Below are 19,708 nucleotides of genomic sequence, written 5' to 3'. Positions count from 1 at the left end.
ATCATTAAGTCTGGTTCTTTTATCCACACTCCAAAGTTCCCTAAGTTGAGCACTTAATTTGTAAAGCAAACAAATGTATAATAGATAAGGGCAAGGGCTTTACGTTTTCCGTAGGAGCCCGTCACTGCTGCTGCCTGCTGGGGTTGCTGAATAAATATGGCCATCATATGCTTGAAATAAAAATGTTACATAAAAAATATATAAAAAAATACATTAGATGATAGGGCTGTTAGATTACAGTGTTTAAAAAAATCAAGCTTTTCAGTTGTGTCACACATTTAATTCCTTTTTATGAAGGTGACAAGAAGATTTCATCACCGAAAAAAGCACTCAAATTGCAGTCAGCTACAATGTCAAAATGCCACATAAACGCTTTATAACAGGGGCTTTAAAAGTCATTAAAGAAGTAAATAAATCACCATCTCACTGTGCACCTGAAGTGTAAGCAATATAAATAGACAATAATACAAAAATACATTTTAAAAATTACACTTTGAAAGAGCTTTGTGACTGAAGATAAATAAATTATTTTTAAGCAGATGTGAGCCATGGACCTAAGCTTTCTACAGTCACTCAAAGAGTAGGAAGTCAATAGGAAAGTCGGTTGACTCAATTTCTTCATGATGTATGTTGTGGTCAGGTGAAGCAAAATGTGAAAGGCAATTCAGCAGATGAAAGGATGAAACTTGTTGAACAAAAGTGCAGTGTCTGGTATGTAAAGTGCTCTAATGCCCACAAGCTAAGTCCGTGTATTATAAAACTGCCTAAAAAAATCAAGAAGAAACTCTAGCATGATTATTGTTGGTTGCCTGTAGCCCTGGTCTAGTTGGAAGCCCTATGTTAGGACTTAGTAATATATTTCTAATAACTTCTTTCTCCATAGATTTTAATCGTCTCCATGGACTTACATTTTCCCTGGTGTAAAATGATAAGAATTCAGGGAAAAATGTACTAAGACTTTGCATCAGAGTTGCCTCACTTTTGTGGCACATCCCGATGCAAAATCATTTTTATTATTTACTAAGCCATGCAAAGTCAATTTGCGTGGTTTTGTAAATACAAATTAACACAAGGCAGAACATACCACTGCTTTGCGTTACCTTGCATTGGGAAGGTGTTCCTCGGGTGGGGCATTGGTGTTACCATGCATCCATCTATGGATTCTGGTGCATCTATAAATTTACAAAGACTTGTAAACCTGGGAATGCGTCAAAATTCTATACATTGCTCAGTCAAGTGTAATGAGGAGAAAGGTCTTTATTTATCCTCGTTATTTCCTCCTTCCACGTGTGCTCCATTTTGCAGTGCACATAGAAAGAGGAAAGCACAGTTAAGCAGTGGCGGCAGATACATATTGACAGTGGTGGGCGGTGAAGGGAGCACGTGGGGGAGTGGGCGCAGGGGAGCGCAGAGGGGGGAGGAAAAAAAATAATAAATCTTACGTCATTGTTATCCTGCTGCCTCTCGCCTCGGAGCTCCTCTGCTTCTTGGTCCCAGCAGATACTGGGACAACAGCAGACTCCCCATCCAATCCCCACATTGCTCTCATGCTGTATGAGAGCAGCTCGGGGATTGGCCTTAGAGGGCTGCTTTGATGCTCCGCTCAGGTCAGGGAGTCTGTGCTGTGTCTCCAACCTGGCTGCACAATACAGCCAGGTTGGAGAAACCTAACTGTGCCTGTCTGTTTTACCATACTGAGATGGCCAGCCAAACAGACATTCACAGTTAGTAGTGCACATCACTCCACCCCCTCCCATTGCCTGACCCCACCCATCCCGACAAGCTGGCTCAGCCAGCAGCCGAAAAATAAAACAATATCAATTTATGTTTCGGCTGCTGGCTGAGCCAGTGGGGCGAGGCTCCTCTGCCATTGTGAAGGAGCCGCCGCTGCAGTTCAGGATTGTGATTGTGCAGGAAGCTGTCCCTTCCTGCACAAAAAAAATCCTGCCTGCATCCTAGAAACCCTTGCACCATGATGCAAGGATGCCTGCATTGGTGCTTGGCAATACACAGTTCATCAGCGCCAGCAGAAATGGATCATATCTTAGTTAATATGGCACATATCTGCTTCTTCCCCTTCACACAATGCAGCACAGCAACGTTGCTTGCTGCCCTGCGCTGTGTGAACAATTAGTAAGTCTGCCCCTCAAGTGTTTTACTTATTTTTACTTATTTGCTATGTATTAGCTAATACATGTATATTTTATTTGTAGTATGACATAGCTGACAAATCTTCTTTTGAATACGTTATTAAGCAATACCACTGCATCAACTGAGAGTGCACTTATTGAACTGGAGTTGCACTCATTTGATTTCTGCAACCCTGCCACAATCAGTCCTGCAGTTAAATCCTTCATATATGAAGCTGCTACTTTCAGAGTGCCTTGGGTCATTTCAAGCAACCTTCTCTGCAAAGAGCTGGCTGTGTAGGAGTCACTGAAGCACAGCTATACCTATAAACCTCTAACTCCTCATTCCCCCTGCCCCTAGCCAGTTTCTCACGATATTTGCCAGCCTGAAATCTACCAGCAGATAACAAAGGATGGGGAGGAATGCTGGGGCAACTTCAAGCTCTGGATTCAGTCAAAGAGTTATATCCTGATGAATAGGGGCGAAGACTAGTCTAGTTTGGCAAGCACAAGTTTCAAAGTCGACCCCGGCGAAATTTCAATTATGCCAGATGAATCCCGTGCAATTCTGCGAATTTTAAATTATTCATAACATTTCAGTGCAGGAATAAAGAAACAAAACAAATGAGCAGTTATTGTTTGTAGTACTTGTGTGTTTTGCGCTATTTGTTTATGCATAAAAATGCTACACAGTGATGCAATGGCTCAAATATGGCCAGTTTTGCATTTTGCATAATTTCAGATATTTTGTGTAGAATTTAGTGTATTCACACAATGTGAATTAAGCCAATTTTGCAGACCTATACTGCAAACACGGCCAGTCGCTTTAATGTTCCTGCGTTTTAAGGCAATTGATAAGCCTCCCTGGGATCCTTCCAATTCAGAGGATCCACATCCCTGTCCAAAGAAATATAATTTCTATTGGTTCAAGTAATTATAGGGGTTTAGCTGTGTTAAGGCCAACGAGAAAAATATTTTTTAAACTCGCATTAGTGAATGATGACGTCTTTTACTATTAATGCAGACTGAGTTTTCCAAGCCTACGTCCACTTACACAGTACTTTGGTTATCGAATGCTTGGTAAACGTGACCTGAAGAAGACATCTTAGTATGTGATGCAACTAGCGGTCTTGGCAATGCTACAGGCCCCTCAGGAAATGTTGTCCAGGGACATGGTAACAGACACTGAAGAACATTTGAATATATATGTGGCCTATGATAATGTGGAATCTGACATTATAATTGAATTGGGACCAGAAATGATGGCAAATGCAATCTCTTAAACATAGATTCAGATCACGCTGTGACTCTGGAAAATAGTGATTGTACAAGCACACACAATGTATCTACTAAAAATGACCTTATTGTTTTTGGGTGTCTGTTTTGGAATGTGGCAAATGTATTAAACAAGATGAAGAATGGTGACTGGTTTGAGCTAGTGAAGGGTTATATTATTATCTGTCTCCAAGAAACAAGCGCTAGGGAAATACTCCATATTGATGGGTATGTATCTATCCACACCTCAGCTGGACAGGCACTGGGGGACATCATAAAGTGGGTCTGCTTAGTTTAATAGCAACCACTCTAGAAAATAAAGTTTGCAAGACACTACTTGATTCTCCACATTTCCAATTTGTTAATATCATGTTTGAGCAGAATGTAACACTGGCCATTGTCAATTTTTATCACAATAACTTTGTTCACACTACTAATATTGACAACGCTGGAAAGCTTGAACATTTCCTTAGTAAACATCTATTGGAACTTAACACTGACTTTGTTCTTCTATAGGGTGGAGATTTCAACTGTGGGGTAAAGGAAGAAAACTGTCATTTTAATCACAATCCCTTTGGGGACATTTTTAACTCCATTCTTTTTTAAATGTTCTCTTCTTTTACAATAGATCTCTCAATACAGTTGTTACCAGATCAGATTGCATATATAGGTAGAGGCCAAGGTAGTCTTATTGATTGTATTGCTTTTTCTGAATACTATAAACCACAAACAGTGGGTTTGTCTATTTTAAAAGAATGTTTTAGTGATCATTTTATTTTATTATCCACTTTCATTGAAACTCAGATTGAAAAATCTGCTGGAAAGTCAAAACTACACCCCATAACTCATAATAATAACAGGGGTCTTTTGCGCAAATGGGCTTCTGTAAACCCTGATAGTATAGTGGAGCAGGTAATGATTGCTAATAGAGTACGCATTCTGGAGTGTTTAAAGCATACGATAAATCCAAAAAGTATTTTAGCAGCCTTTGTTGACATAACTCAGGCAATAAATGAAGCATTACAGGGGGACAGAAAACCAGCATCCCAAAAACCCCATAAATTGTTCAACAGCGATTGCTCACGGACCAATAGTTATCTTATTATGGCCTTGCAAAAATGCCTAGGGATAAAACATTTGTGAGACTATGTCGATATCAATATAAACAGTCACTCATGACGCGTAAGATGACCATTAGACAAGAGACTTGGGAGTAAGTCCATGACAGAAGTGTTAGTATGGACCCCAGCCTTTTTTGGAAGACTGTCAATGCTTCTTTTTTTCAAGAGAGTCAGTCATAATAGCTGCCTTGATGGCACACTTACCACTGATAATGGGTTGAGTATTTTACTGGGGTATATAGGAGTGAGGGGGAGCCCTTTGTCTTCCAGAGTTCACTCAAAATCATACAGGTGTGACTGTTATAAAGATAAAAGACACACAATTGATGGACGGAATGCAGATCAAATCAAAACATTCACTGGGGTGGCATGGTGAGCAAACGAATGATGGTTTTAATCCAGATCTCTTGACTTGGCTGAATGTTTGATTTGCTCTGCATTCCGTGCATCATCTGGGTGTCTTTTGCTTTCTCGCCCTAAGTGCCCGATGTATACCCAGACGTGGGCCCCAGGCTCACTGTGTCACTGGATTCAAGCTAGCCTGGCTAATAAGGGGTGATGCCCCGAAACTGGTCCTATAATGCTAGTTTCTGGTCCAGGGAGGACCTGGCTTGGCAGTTTGCGCTGGACTGTTCCCATGTGGAACATGGTCAAGACTGATTTGCATTTGGCTAGGTCTAAACTAGGGTGGCACGGTGAGGAAAGAAACAATGGATTTTACCCAGATCTCTTGACTGGAGGTGAATGTTTGATTTGCTCTGCATTCCGTACATCATCAGTGTGTCTTTTGTTGTAAAGATGGTACCTCCTACCTATGAGGAAGTTACAAAAGCTTTACATCAAACCACCAAGAACAAAGCATCCAGTCCGGAAGATGTCCCCGCTGATCACTTTCTGGCTAACCCCGTTCTTTGGCTCCAGTGCTAAACAATATTCTAAGCTGTGTAGCGCACTTGGGCCCGCCTAAATCTTGTTCCAATATAATAATAGTTCCTATTTTTTATAAAAGGACACAGTTCAGATCCCTAGTGCTACTGCCCAATTTCGTTGATTGATTGTGCATATAAATTAATAGGCAGGGTCATACTGGATCATTTATATTCCTGGGTATCTGAAAGAGGGAAATTCTCTGACATTCAATATGGTTTTAGGAGAGGCTTGGGCTCTGTCGAACAGTGCCTCAACCTCCACCTGTTCATAAGCAAGTATACATTAGCAAAGAAAAGTTCTCTTTATTTGGGATTCATGGATTTAACATCCGCTTTTGAGTGGGTGGAAAGTGCAATATTGTGGAAAAAAATGCTGGACATGGGCATAGATACACCCCGGTCTATTTTTTTGCACAGATGCACCAAGATTTGGGTATACAACGGTAACCACGCATTTTTTACAACGCGGTACCATTACCACGCTACTTTTACCACGCATGTCGTTACCACGACTTGCGCTGGAGGGCGCTCCAGGATAGTAAATATATTAATTTACTATCCAACTCCTTTCCCTAGAGTCCACGGGGACTGGAGTTGGAATAGTAAATTAAAAAAATTACTATCCAGCGCGCCTCCACGCAAGTCGTGGTAACGACTTGCGTGGTAAAAGTAGCGTGGTAACGGTACGCGTTGTAAAAGTACGCGTTGTACCGTCATATATCCAAGATTTGACCAAGAGGGTCAGATACGGGGCAGATGGCGATCCTAATGCACCCATTTAAATTAATCGTGGAGTTCAACAAAGGTTTGAGTTCGCCCATTTTTTATTTTGTCTACATATTAATGACCTGAAGAGAAACCTTTTTCAGGGGTTGGTTGATGGACTGAGGGTAGGCACTAGAAATCTTCCAGTCCTGCTCTATGCTGACAATTGTGTGCTGATGTCCAGAACTGGTGTGGGTCTGCAAACAATTTCAAATAGATTTAACGATTTTATGTGTGATTTAGGTTTAAAGACCAGCATGGCCAAGTCTTATGTTATAGTAGTCGGGAATACCCAACCCCTTTTAAAGTCTTGTTTTATTAATAATTACAAGCTGCTTTATGTCCCAACCTTCTCCTATGAAGGTGTTCCTTTTGATCAGCGAGGATCCTGGCATAATCTTGTTGAGACCAGGATAAGTTGTTTTGATCAAAACTTGGAGGCTCTATTTTGGTTTGTGAGGAAATTGGTATCTAGACCAATTGATCCCTTAATTAATAGCTGTCAGGCACTGTCTTGGTCAGTTATATTGTATGGAGCAGAAGTTTGGAGTTTGTGCAATTCTGAACCCTTGCTGGCAGTACAATAGTCCTTTCTTAGACGACTACTAGCAGTTCCTACCAGTTTGCCAATTGCATTATGCCGCATGGAACTAGGTTTGACCCCTCTAATTCATCGTATACAAATTGCATCAATTATGTTGTGGTACTCATTATGGACACAAGATGAGCCTGTAGATAAACATGCAATAATATTGATTGTATGAGTCTCGATCATAAGTAGAGAATACAGTGGCTCAACATGCTAAAAAGCAGTTTGAATTAATAGGGGGAAAGGATTGTTTTCGTAACCCACAACTCACCACAAAAGTCCCGAAATTTCAGCTGAAGTGGGATCTATAATCTATGTTAAAGGAGAACAAGGAGTAGATGGAGTCAGGAAAGAGAGTGGTGGAATATTTATCACGTTTAGAGCCTCATCTTTTGTTTTCCTTTTGTCATTCCAAAAGATCTTACCTCATTAGATTTCGATTCAGCATTGCACATTTGTTGTTCTCTTATCCCTGAGAGAGCGCCATTTAAAGAGAAATTTGTAGGGGTGCATCATATGTACAAGTAGTCAGCACCCATATATATATATATAGAGGACTTTTAATCATGTTTAGATGCAATGTGGGATGGAGAACTAGAGTAATGAGTATTAGAAATCTGAAGAGCCAATGTTACGAATTGCAAATTCCACACTTGCTGTTTAACATAGAGATGGCATTGAAATGAAATCTTTCACTAATGAGAAGCGTGTTTAAACGAGCACTATTGTGCACTCAGATCTGCTTATTGAAATAACTGTGTCTCTTTATACTTGATAACTAGCTTAAAGTAGAAAATGCATTTGTAGTTAAGGTTGGAGGCCTAGTGAACCAAGGGATTGCTCATATAAGATGTTGGGCCTATAAATCAAGCAGAGGCCTAGTTCATAGAATTGGTGCAGGTCTGTTCGAAAATGCTTTGCTTAACATATTAACTGTAGAAATGTTTTCAAAATATGCTTTTAGGAAATGTTGCACAATTAGCGGAATGTGAGCCGAATTGTATGTATTTCTTTGCAGGTGCATCATCCAGTAGACAGTAGTGTAGAAGGGCCCATTGTGTATGAATGTTAGGATACTAGACTCAGACATGGAGGAGTAGACCGGGAATTCAAAGAAGCAACTTGAAAGGATTAAGAGTCTGGGATCCAAGGACATTCGAACGGGCAAAGATGGAGTGGTGCCATGATGGAAAATTCTGAAAGCTAACACCTTCAAGAGGGGCGTACCTGAAGGTGTGTCGTTCACATTGTGGGGTTTCGTATTAGGGACAGCACCCCGAGGGTGGAGGCAGAGCAGATGAGCTGAGGAGCTAGAGAGAGCGGTTGGATGGGCAAAGAGCTTAGCTGGGATTGAGAATTACACCCGACTTAAGAGAACGTGAGTGAACTTCTTTGGAAGTCACCACGGCTGACACCTTTTTGCTAGGATGGGCTGTTGTGGAGTAGGGATGACACTTAGTATAGAGTAGGGATAGCTTTAACTTGACTTTTCTTTCCAATGCATACCAGAATCCAAGTTACAGCAATTTTTGTTAGCCTGATGGTTCTGGAACTGATTCTCGTATTATTCATAAGCCGCCTGAGCCTTTTCCGTAGGATTATGTTTGTATTAGTGCCCGTTTATCTTTTGAACCTCATGTTGAGGTGTCTGTATCTTCAGCTGTTTTCATTTCTGTAAAAAATCTTTAAACTTGGTTCTTAGTCAGTGGTCATTTGGGGAAGGTAATTGGGAATTGTTGCAAGTATCGATTATTGGTAAATAGGTTGCCTAATTCACTCTATGACAGGTAAAAAGGTCCAGTCGACCTGTGACGGGATTTTGGAGAATGGTAAGCAGACTCTAGAGAAAAAATCCCGCCTTTCCAGTTGGTAGCAGAGTAGGATGGTTTATCTTCTGGAGTGAGGTTAATCTAGAAGTAGGTTGAGATTTCCCCGAGGCCCATAGAGAACCAATGAAGAGTGTCCAGAAAGCTGCAGACGGATGGCGTTCCATGGAAACTGATGGAGAGTGACAGTGCGGCAGAAAGCAGCAGGTCGGAGGAGAGTGAGTATGAAAAGGGTCATGCGTTGTTAGATTGCGGTTATGTTGTGTTGTGTTGTCTTGCGGAGTTGAATGCCTGTAGTGCGAAAGGAAGTCAGGTTGTGAGCGCGCGCAACCGGAGAAAATCTTAAGCTCAGAGGAGAGTTTAAGTGGTCCGGGTGTATCGAACACCCATAGTAATTGTCGACCATTGTTAAGGGGGTCATGAGGTACCATTGATCGCCCACAAGACCGAGATAGGGGGAATGTGTGTGTGAGTGCGTGGGTAACGGACGCTGGTCGGAAGTTGCCGTGAGTTTGTAACCTATCAGTTGAGGCGAGTGTCTAGCCGTTAGCGGACGGGCAGTTGCCAGTTCAGGTGACAATTACAGTCAGACTGTGGACGTACAGTCAAGGAAGTGGTTGCTTGATCGGAAGTGATCATTTCTAGTGTATGAATGGGACGCATGCGAGACCGGGAGACGAGCGGAGAGAAGAGGGGAACTGCTGTGAAACGGAGGCGAGTGACGTCAGAAAGAGCCGCGCTGGGATTGGTCGGCTAGCGTGGAGCCGGGCCTGGGATAGGGCGGTTAGTGAGAAGCCGCGCTGAGATTGGCGGATTGTCATCAGGAAGTAAACAAGTGCTGTAAAACAAGGAAACGTTGTGGGTTTCATCATGAAATGTTTTAAAGTGTTGCGGAACTGTTTCAAGGGTGAAACGAAGATAGAACCTCGGGGTGGGGAGGAGGCTCCACCCGAGGATACTCCAGCTTTTTATATGGCAACGAATGTTGGGTTACATACCATATTGTGGCTTGACACTTGGTGTAAGATGACAGATGGAAACGAGGAATTGACTTTTCCTAAATATGGAACGTTTAGACTAGAGGTGTTGTATCAGCTGAAAGCGATTATGGCTGCGTTGCGACCTTTGCCCAGACCAACACAGTTTGAAGCGCTAAATGCATGGATCAGGGCAGCCGATGAAAAGAACAGAGATAGGAGACAAGAAAGGGTGAAACGATCAGTCAGGGCAGTTCAAGATGCGAGATGGGATGCCATGGCCAAGAGGTGGAGGGTACAGACCATTGAAGGGGATAGGTTGTACCCGTTGCTAGAAAATACAGGAGATGCGCAGAGGAAAAGTACGGAGGATGAAGACAGTGAGACAGACGACAGCCTGATAGAGAGACTGTTGTCAGAGAGACCACCTCCATACAATCCTGAGTTGGAGGGAACGCCAACATCAGCAAAGAAAGGGGAAGTCTCTGTCGGGGATGGTGAGGCCCAAATGGTGAGTGGTCTGAGCACCTCAGGGGACAAGTTTGGCCCAGCGGAGGGAGAAAAGGCACCTCCACCTTCCCCAGTGACGAGAGTAGTGGGAAGATTTACAGTACAAAAGGTTCGGGTAGAAGAGGGTGTCCACTCTCAGAAATTGCCAGATGCTCTTACGGTACCTGTTACCATAGGTCCCATAGTATCAGTGTACAATCCAGAACAGAAACAAGGCGAGAGTCCGCCACAAATGGGGAGTGAGAGATGTGCCAGCGAAGACAGGAGTAATGGGGTGGAAGGGTGGAGGCAGTTGCCAAGGCCTGTAGAAAGAAGCACTCCTTTGGCAGCAACGGCAGACTCTTCGGAAGAGCAGGGGGGTTGGAGGGGACCAATGGATCTGAGGGGACCGAGGCCGAGGTCGATGAGAGAATTGAGGCCAGATTTGAGAACTTGGGACACAATTGTGGACACTCAGAGCAACAGATCGATGAATGATTCTGGGTCTGGAAATCAGGAGAGTAGGATGGTGTCTCACTGCGTGCCTGGCGGAAGCAGGCAGGAGTGGGAACGCGGAGGGGTGGGGAGTAGGGGGTCGTCCCACCACACCTCTGGAGATAGTAGACAAGAGTGGGACCGTGAAGGCTGGGAAAACAGAAGGGTTCCCCCTAACACACCTGAAGAAAACAGACGAGAGAGTCAGGATGGTGGCGGGAGGGACTCTAATGGAACTTCTAGCCAAGGTACGTTGAGGGCTGCCATAAAAGCAAGAAGGATAGATGTGCTGAGACTAAAATCAGAAGTGGAGGAAATTGTGGAAGGTACATTGCCACTAGAAAGAATCGAACTCTATGAACCAGATGAGCTGTTGTTTGTGGCGAAAGATGTTACACGGAGGGCTAGGAGAGCTCATGAGAAACTCTCTGAATTAGCGAATAAGTATACCGTGGACTTGACAAAAACAAAAGCACTACAGGGTGGCCATAGGTTGCAGTACTCGGACCAAGATCTAGAAGAAAAGATGGTGATCGGATTAAAAACTCACATAAGGGAACTGATTTTGGGGATCCGAACATGGTCCCAGTTGCAGAAATGGGAGGAAAGGGGGTGAAGGAAAAAGAGTGTCAGACGGAGTACTATCGAGACATCCCCGGGAGGAGGGTTGATGCATACAGAAGCGTACCCCTTGCGGGAGGTGGCTCATGGGGGATATTTACATGTACCCTGGAGTAGGGGAGATCTGGCCGCTTTTATGAACACATTTCCAAAGTTGCGTGAGAGTCCAGTGGAATGGTACAAACAGGTAGAGAGGTTTGTTAAAATCTCAAAGGTGCTGTGGATTGATTTAAACACGCTGTTTGACATAGTGGTTCCAGGTGATTTGTGGATAGCATGTAAGGTCAGTGTTGAATGGCCCACAGCGGAGCCAGAGCGAGATACTGCCACCAATGGACCATCGCCAAGGGTGATGGCAAAGTATGAGCAGGCGATCACGTGGTTAAAAACTAAGGTGCCACCACAGGACATTGACTGGGTGAAAATAGACCGGACTAGACAGGAACCAAAGGAGACAGTACATGAATATTATGAGCGATTATTGCAGATTTTTAAACAGTACAGTGGGTTAGATGTGATGGACCCAAAGGATATGGGACAGTTTGTGTCCAAGTTTGTTCTGGGACTGAGGCCTGATATCTGTCTCATGATACAGCAACATTTAATTTGTTGGCAAAACAAGCCTCTGGATGAGATCTTGAGGTATGCGAGGTATTGCAGTGACGAGATAGACTCGAAGACCAGAAAACTTAAGGATAAACTGATGTTAGTACAGATGCAATCAGGAGGACAGGGTCAGTCAGGAAGTGGCACACTGGGGAGGAAATCAGGAGGACAGAAAAGGGACAACAAGGAAGGTCCGAGACCAAGGATAGATATAGCGACCCTGAAAAAGACGACCAAGTGTCATCAATGTCAGGAAGTCGGGCATTGGAGACGCGAGTGTCCCCATAACCCTGACAATCAGGTACAGGAGGAAGAGGAGGAGGAAATCCAAGCCCCTCCGGTACGGAAAGTAACAGTGACAAAGTACCAGACGACTAAAGGGGGGACTTCAGCCCCTAGGGCTCCGGTTCCCCAGCCGCCGAAGATTTCAGCAGGGAACAAAATTTACAAGCAGATGCCCTTCATAGTCGAGGGGGACGAGTGCTATGACTTTGACCCAGTGACAGGACGGTACCTGGATGGGGAGGAGGGCTGTACTCTTGGAGCAGTGCTGGAGGTAGATCAGAGGGGACCATTTGTGGAGGCAGATGTGGATGGACATCCCACCACCTTTTTGGTTGATACTGGTGCTTCTCGCTCTACTGTGCAGTCTGCGGTAGTCCCCAACTTACCCCTTTCAGGACAGACCATACAAGTTGTAGGAGTCGCAAACAGAAGAATGACAAACCCCCTGACTGAGCCAGTCCCAGTGAAGATCGGAAGTTTCAGGGACAGACATCAGTTTGTAGTATGTGATTCCAGTCCCGTATGCCTGTTAGGAAGAGATCTTTTGTGTAAACTCAATTGCACCATCTATTGTACCCCCAAGGGAGTAGAGTTACAGACAAACGATGACGATGCTGACTTTAAGGTTGCAAATACGCATGTGTGCATTGAATTGTACCCCGCGTTAACTGTGGAGGAACTCCCATGGGATTTGAGGGATTCAGTCTCACCAGAGGTGTGGGACTTTACAGGGGAGGAGATTGGATTGATAAAAGGAGTAGAGCCAGTCAGAATTCAAGTAAGACCGAATGCTGAATTCCCGAGAACACCCCAGTACAAGTTGACCCCGGAAACACTTGCTGGTATAAAACCCGTGATTGAGTCCATGATTAGACAGGGAATTCTGAAGGAGGTCATGGGCAGTCCCTGCAACTCTCCGATCATGGGCTTGCAGAAGCCAAGTGGGAAGTTCAGGATTGTGCAGGATTTACGAAAGGTAAACAACATAGTTGTTCCATGCTGTCCAGTGGTACCGAATCCATCAGTGATACTGTTTCAGATACCGTTCCAAGCTGAATGGTTTTCTGTGATTGATTTGTGTCAGGCTTTCTTTTCCATCCCATTGCACGAGGAGAGCCAATTTCTTTTTGCGTTCAAAATAGAGAACCGCGTCCTAACATGGTGTCGTATCCCCCAAGGGTATACAGAAAGTCCATCGATTTTTAATCAGTTGCTGAAAAGGAATCTTGAGAGTCTGGTACTGCCGCAGAACTCTGTTCTCGTGCAGTACATAGAAGACCTCCTTGTTGCGTCAGACACCGAAGATGCTTGTAGGATTGACACCATTGCCTTGCTGAACCATTTGGCAGAAAATGGACACAAGGTATCCCCCAACAAGTTACAGTACTGCCTGCCTGAAGTGCAGTATCTGGGTCACAGAATAGAGAAGGGAAAGATGAAAGTGTCGCCTGACAGGATTGAGGCGATCATGAGAATGACGGTGCCTTCGACCCAGAGAGAGGTCAGGATGTTCCTAGGCATGGTTGGCTATTGCCGACAGTGGATTGCTAACTTTTCTCTGAAGGCGAAACCATTGCAGAAACTGACGCACAAGGACGTGAGTGATCCGGTACCATGGGACACAGATTGTATGATGGCTTTTCTCGAGCTGAGAGAGGACTTGTGTCGCGCTCCGGCTCTGGGAATGCCCGACTACACCAAATCTTTTGCATTGTTCTGCTGTGAGAGGGAGGGGTGTGCTTTGGCAGTTCTAGTGCAGGATCATGGAGGAGTCCGTAGACCAGTTGCTTACTTCTCGGCTACCTTAGACCCAGTAGCCGCAGCGTTGCCCGGATGTCTTAAATCCGTTGCTGCAACAGGTGTCAGCATTGAAAGATGTGAAAGTATTGTAATGGGATATCCACTGACAGTACATGTACCACACTCTGTGGAATTGTTGATGACCAGGACCAAGACGCAGCACTTGACTAACAACAGGCTCACACGCTACGAGCAGGTTATACTTGCTGCGGAGAATGTGACTCTCAGGAGGTGCTCTGTCTTGAATCCTGCTACCTTGTTGCCATTACCAAATGATTTAGAAGATGATTGGGAAGACCATGATTGCCTTGATGTGACTGAACTATGTACCAAACCTAGACCGGATATTGTTGATGAGCCATTGGCGGACCCTGATGAAATTTACTTTGTGGATGGCTCATGTGTAAGGGACAATACTGGTCAGTTGAGAGCAGCGTTTGCTGTCTGTACAATCTCTGGAATAATTGAAGCAGCCTGCCTGGAAGGAGTACAATCCACGCAGGTGGCTGAGATACTTGCGTTGAAGCGTGCCTGTTTGGCTGCCAACGGGATTCGGATCACCATATTCACGGACAGTCAATATGCATTTGGGGTGGTTCACGACTTCGGGAAATTGTGGTCTCAAAGAGGTTATATGACATCATCGGGTTCCCCAATCAGGAATGGAGAATTTATCAGGTTACTGCTGGTGGCTTTGCAAGGTCCAGCAGAGATAGCCGTGGTAAAATGCACGGCCCACACCAAAGGTACTGATTTTGTGTCCATGGGGAATCGTTATGCTGATGAAGTCGCACGATACTGTGCAGAGCAGGGATACTCCTTCACTGAACAAACAGTCGAAGGGCCAAAGGAAAGACCGAGCTAAGCATGATGCTTGAGGTGGCAGACACCTGGGAAGAGTTGAAGAGCATGCAGAGACAGGCATCAGATTATGAGAAACGGGTGTGGGAATTGGCTGGTTGTGTCAAAGGAGACTTGGACATGTGGGTTTCTGCAGATGGAAGAGCTGTGTTGCCGAATGAGCTGGTGAGTGCGATGGCACGACAGATACATGGTCCTGTGCATCTGGGAAGAGATGCGATGATGCGTGTGTTCAGGCAAACATGGTACAATCAGGCAGTATGTCAGAGATGTGTAACATGTCAACAGATGAATGTTGGGAAAAGAACACCAGTTACATTGAGTCACATTGGGAGGTCCGGTGGACCTTTCTATAGGACGCAGTTGGATTTCATTGAGATGCTGAGGTGCAATCGCCTCAGGTATGTCTTGGTGATTGTGTGTGTGTTCTCTAGATGGGTTGAGGCATATCCCACTCGTAGGTGCGATACACTCACAGTAGCAAACCTATTGTTGAGGGAATTGGTGCCACGATTCGGGGTTCCGACCTCTTTGGAATCGGACAGAGGAAAGCACTTTAATAGCAAAGTTGTGAAGATGCTCTGCTCTGCCCTGAACATTGACCAGAGACTGCATTATAGCTACCGTCCAGAGGCTTCTGGCATAGTGGAGCAAATAAACGGAACTCTCAAGGCCTGAATGGCAAAAGTGTGCTCATCCACATCCCTGAAGTGGCCCGATGCATTGCCATTGGTACTGATGAGTATGCGTAGTACACCAGACAGGAGGACAGGACTCTCACCTCATGAAGTACCGATGGGGAGGGCTATGAGACTGCCATCTATCCCTACAACTGCCTTGCTAAATATCACAGATGATCTGATTCTTGATTATTGCAGGGGACTTTCTGATGTCATCCGTTCTGTGTCTCTTCAGGTGCAGGCTGCTGAAATCCCGGCTTCTAGCGACCTTTGTCATGACCTGTGCCCGGGTGACTGGGTCCTGGTGCGGAAGCACGTCCGAAAGAGCTGCCTGGATGTGCGTTGGACAGGACCCTTTCAAGTCATATTGGTGACAACCACTGCTGTGAAGTGTGGAGGATTGCCTAATTGGATCCATGCGTCTCATACCTGACGAGTCCCAGCACCCTTGGAAGGAACAACTCCTCTGGTAGAGAGAAATCCTGACGAGGAAGAAGAACCAGGGGAGACGAGTCAAGCTGAGGGGGTGCCGGTGGAAGTTGGTGACTCTCCTGATCGAGCTGAAAGTGACCACGACAACAGTGACACTGAGTCTGCCTCAGAAAGGGGAAGTGGAGACGAAGGTGATCTGAGCGCAGAAGAGGCTGACAGTGGGGACGAACAGGGTGTGCAAACGAGAAGCAGAAGAGCAAGAAGTGCAGAGGCTCATTGGCCCGAGAGACGGAGGCGAATGAATGTGAGATTGGCTTCCGAAAGAGATCTTGCCCCTGTGTCCGAAGAATCAGATCCGGAGGAGGGAGAACAAGAATCAGAGCAAAGGGGTCCGAGACGATCAAGGAGGGTGAGAGTACCTTGTCGAAGATACGCCACTCCTGAGTGGACCTACCCTTTTACAAATGCCAGGTGTACTGAGGTCCGGGAGGGTGAGGTCAGTGGCTGTGACCAGTACGATCCCAAACGTTAAGTTGGAAGTGATACTGTTGGTACCTGGACTTCGAAATTGAAGGCGTACTGACACTCACAATTCCTAATCCCCCTTACCTAAGCAAGATACGTGATTTACTTCTGGATAGACTGATTTTTCCTACATTTGGTCCGGATATACCATCTTATGATGCGGTTGTGCTCCGCATGGAACTTTTAGACTATGTGTTGCAGGCAATCGGAGCAAGTGTGATCATAGACTATTAAAGACTTTGTAAATAGCTGTTGAACTAACCTAGAGCCGAGTGGAAGAAGAAGAAATTTAGGGACTTTCCACAGAGGACGGAGAAGGGTTAGGGTTGTCTGTTGTTGAAGCAAAAGAAGAACTGAAACGGATTTCTGATTCCCGATGTGATTCGAGAGACTCAAATAACACAGAAAGAGACTTTGGGGGATTTCCGAGACGAGCTACTTTGAGCCGAGACCATGGCGGCTGGAGACCCGAATCGTAGAGCTAAGTGCATAGTAGGCACCCTTTTGGGAGGAGTGATACTCCTTATAGTGGTAGTAGTTCTAGTTACCACCCAGGTCGCGAAAGCTGAGGGGTGTAAATGTGTGTGTAAAGTTTATTGATTGATTAATTAAAATCTTTACAAAAGACAATTGCTCCATTAAAATAATAGTAAATCATTAAAATTACATTTTAGAAAAACAGTAAATCTTAAAATTGTGGACATTCTTTAAAAACTACTTAAAAAGCAAATTCATATGTTCAGAACTAGGGAAAATATATTATCATTGTAATTTCAAAATAGCATATTATTCCAATTTTTTCCATACTATTGTTAAAAATGTTGTCAGGGCAGAGTTAATGGATAGATCGTCTGAGCAAAGGCATCGAATCAAAGCTTGTCTACATGTCCTTATCCCTCTCTCATTAAATAACCTTTTTAGTATTGTTAGTCTTTCATTTCTCAGTTCTGGACAGAGACATAAGAAATGTATTATATTTTCCCCACCAAATTTGCACAACCTGCACATTTTGTTATTATCGAGTTTTTTCCATGGTGGTGCGTGGGCTTCACCCGGCCATACTCCAAATCGTGCTTTGATGAAAAGCTGTTTGCTTTTCAACGACCATGCCGTGTCCAAATATTGTTGTGGCCTCTTTTTCGTATAGCCATTTATTATGGACCACGCATGTTTCCTTTTGACAAAGGTAGCTTTGTCACTTATCATTGATAGGTAATCAGTTGTTTTATTCACAGCTTTTTTGAACGATTCCTGTGTTATAGGAGACGTCCAAATTCCTCTAACCTCAAATTCTTCCAGAGCCATGTCCAGGTATTTCCAGGCTGGTGATTTATTGTTTCCTTCAATTTCTTTCCATAAAAGCTGAGAAATTAAGTTCTCCTTATCATTTTTTACTCTGTTCCATACTTTAATAGCATTACCCTTTCGTGCGATCAGCTGGTTATTCAGACCGAATTCCAGCCTGATCTGGGCTTGTGAAGCATTTTTTGGAAGACGGAAAAGGGATTTAAAAGTTTTTGAAATAGCATTATTAATGACCATTGCATCTTTCCCATTTAGGGCCTTGCTGCCATAAGTTAGAGATGGTAATAATTTAGCTGATATCACCTTAAGGAGAGGTTGATAGGTTAGGTTACTCGTTGACTTTTTGATAATCCCAAATGCAGCTGTTAGGGCATTTGCTTTACTAGTGATATCAAGTTTTTGGGGGGTAAAGTTGCCGTTGTCATTAAATATGACTCCCAAATATCTATAGGTTTCAACTTGTTCCAATTTCTCCTTCCCCAGAAACCATTTTGATTTATATTTCCGTCTTGAATTTTTTGTAATAACCATAACTTTAGATTTGGTTTCATTTATTACCATATTATTTTCTGTGGCATATTTCATTGTACGAGTTATTAAGCGTTGTAATCCCACCTTTGTGTAACTTAAAAGAATGACATCATCTGCATAAAGTAGATTTGATATGGTTTTATCGGCAAGCTTAGGCGAGTGAGCATTTGTATCATTCAAGGCCTCAGTCAGATCAGCTAAAAACAGGTTAAATAGTAGAGGAGCCAATACGCACCCTTGCTTCAGGCCTCCTAACGTAGGTATTTCCCTAGTTAGTGACTGACCATTACCGATACGTACTCTAGCCCAAGTATGTGTATGTAGCAGACGGATCAGGTGAAGTAAAAAAGGAGGAATCCCTTGTAGGCATAGTTTTTGCCACAAACGTTCTCTGTCCACACAATCAAACGCTGATTTAAAGTCGATAAAGCATAGGTACAGAGTTTGCCTTTTTGTAATTGCCTTGTCGATTAGGACTGATAGAGCTAAGATGTTAGTAGCTGTTCCTAGACCTTTTATAAAGCCAGTTTGATTAGGTGGAAGAATGCAGTTGTCCTTTGCCCAGTCTGATAGTTTTGTTAGCAAGATCCCTGCAAAAAGTTTTGCGTCGGTATCCTGTAGGGTTATTAATCGGTAATTTCCAGGCAATGCCCAATCTCCCTTTTTATAGATCGGGGATATTAGGGACCCTCTCCAGGTTTCAGGTATCCTCCCTTTCCGGACTACTTCTTTAAAAACCCTAACAAGATATTCTGCCCATGTGTCTGGGTCCTCCTTATACAGGGCAAAAGGAATACCATTTGGGCCCGGTGCTCCATCTTTCTGTTTTTTTATTTGCTTGGCAATTTGTTCTTTAGTAATATCAAAATAATTATCTTGCTGAGGATTTAAAGTACCTTTCCATATATAATCATCTTCGGTTCCGATTTCCGTAGGTTCCGAATTTAGGTGGTGCCCCAGAAATTTCACCCATTCCGTCTCAGTCAGTACTGATGAAACTATAGGTTTATCTGGTCTTGTTAAGTTATTTATCATCTTCCAAAACTCCCTTGAGTTTCCTTGATTACTGGCATAAAAAATTCTGGTCCAACGTTCGTTATTAGCTGCGGTTTTTTCGTTCCAGATTAATTTCCTTAATTTTTGATTCAAGTCCTTTAGTTCAGCTTTTGTATCTTCTTTATTCTGGAGTTTTGTCAGCTCTTCCTCAGTTTGTTTCGTGTCCGTTTCAGTTTTTGTACTGCATACGGAAGGTTAATGTGGGTTTCTTTTTTTTTTATCCGAGTTACATATCTATTACTAGGGTTATTATGGATCGCATTCTGGTTAGGTAGGTTGGATATAAAGCTAACCCATTGGTCAATTATTGATGTAGCGGATATTTCTTGGAGACATTCACTAGCCAGTTTTAGTGCAGAGACATTGGTCAGTCGTTTATTCTTTGATTTCCAATTTAATTTCCAGAAGTTG

This window comes from Lissotriton helveticus, chromosome 7 (assembly GCF_964261635.1).
Source record: "Lissotriton helveticus chromosome 7, aLisHel1.1, whole genome shotgun sequence".
NCBI classification, from domain to species: Eukaryota; Metazoa; Chordata; class Amphibia; order Caudata; family Salamandridae; genus Lissotriton; species Lissotriton helveticus.
The sequence above is the reverse complement of the archived record's forward strand: the minus strand, read 5'-3'. Positions refer to the sequence as shown.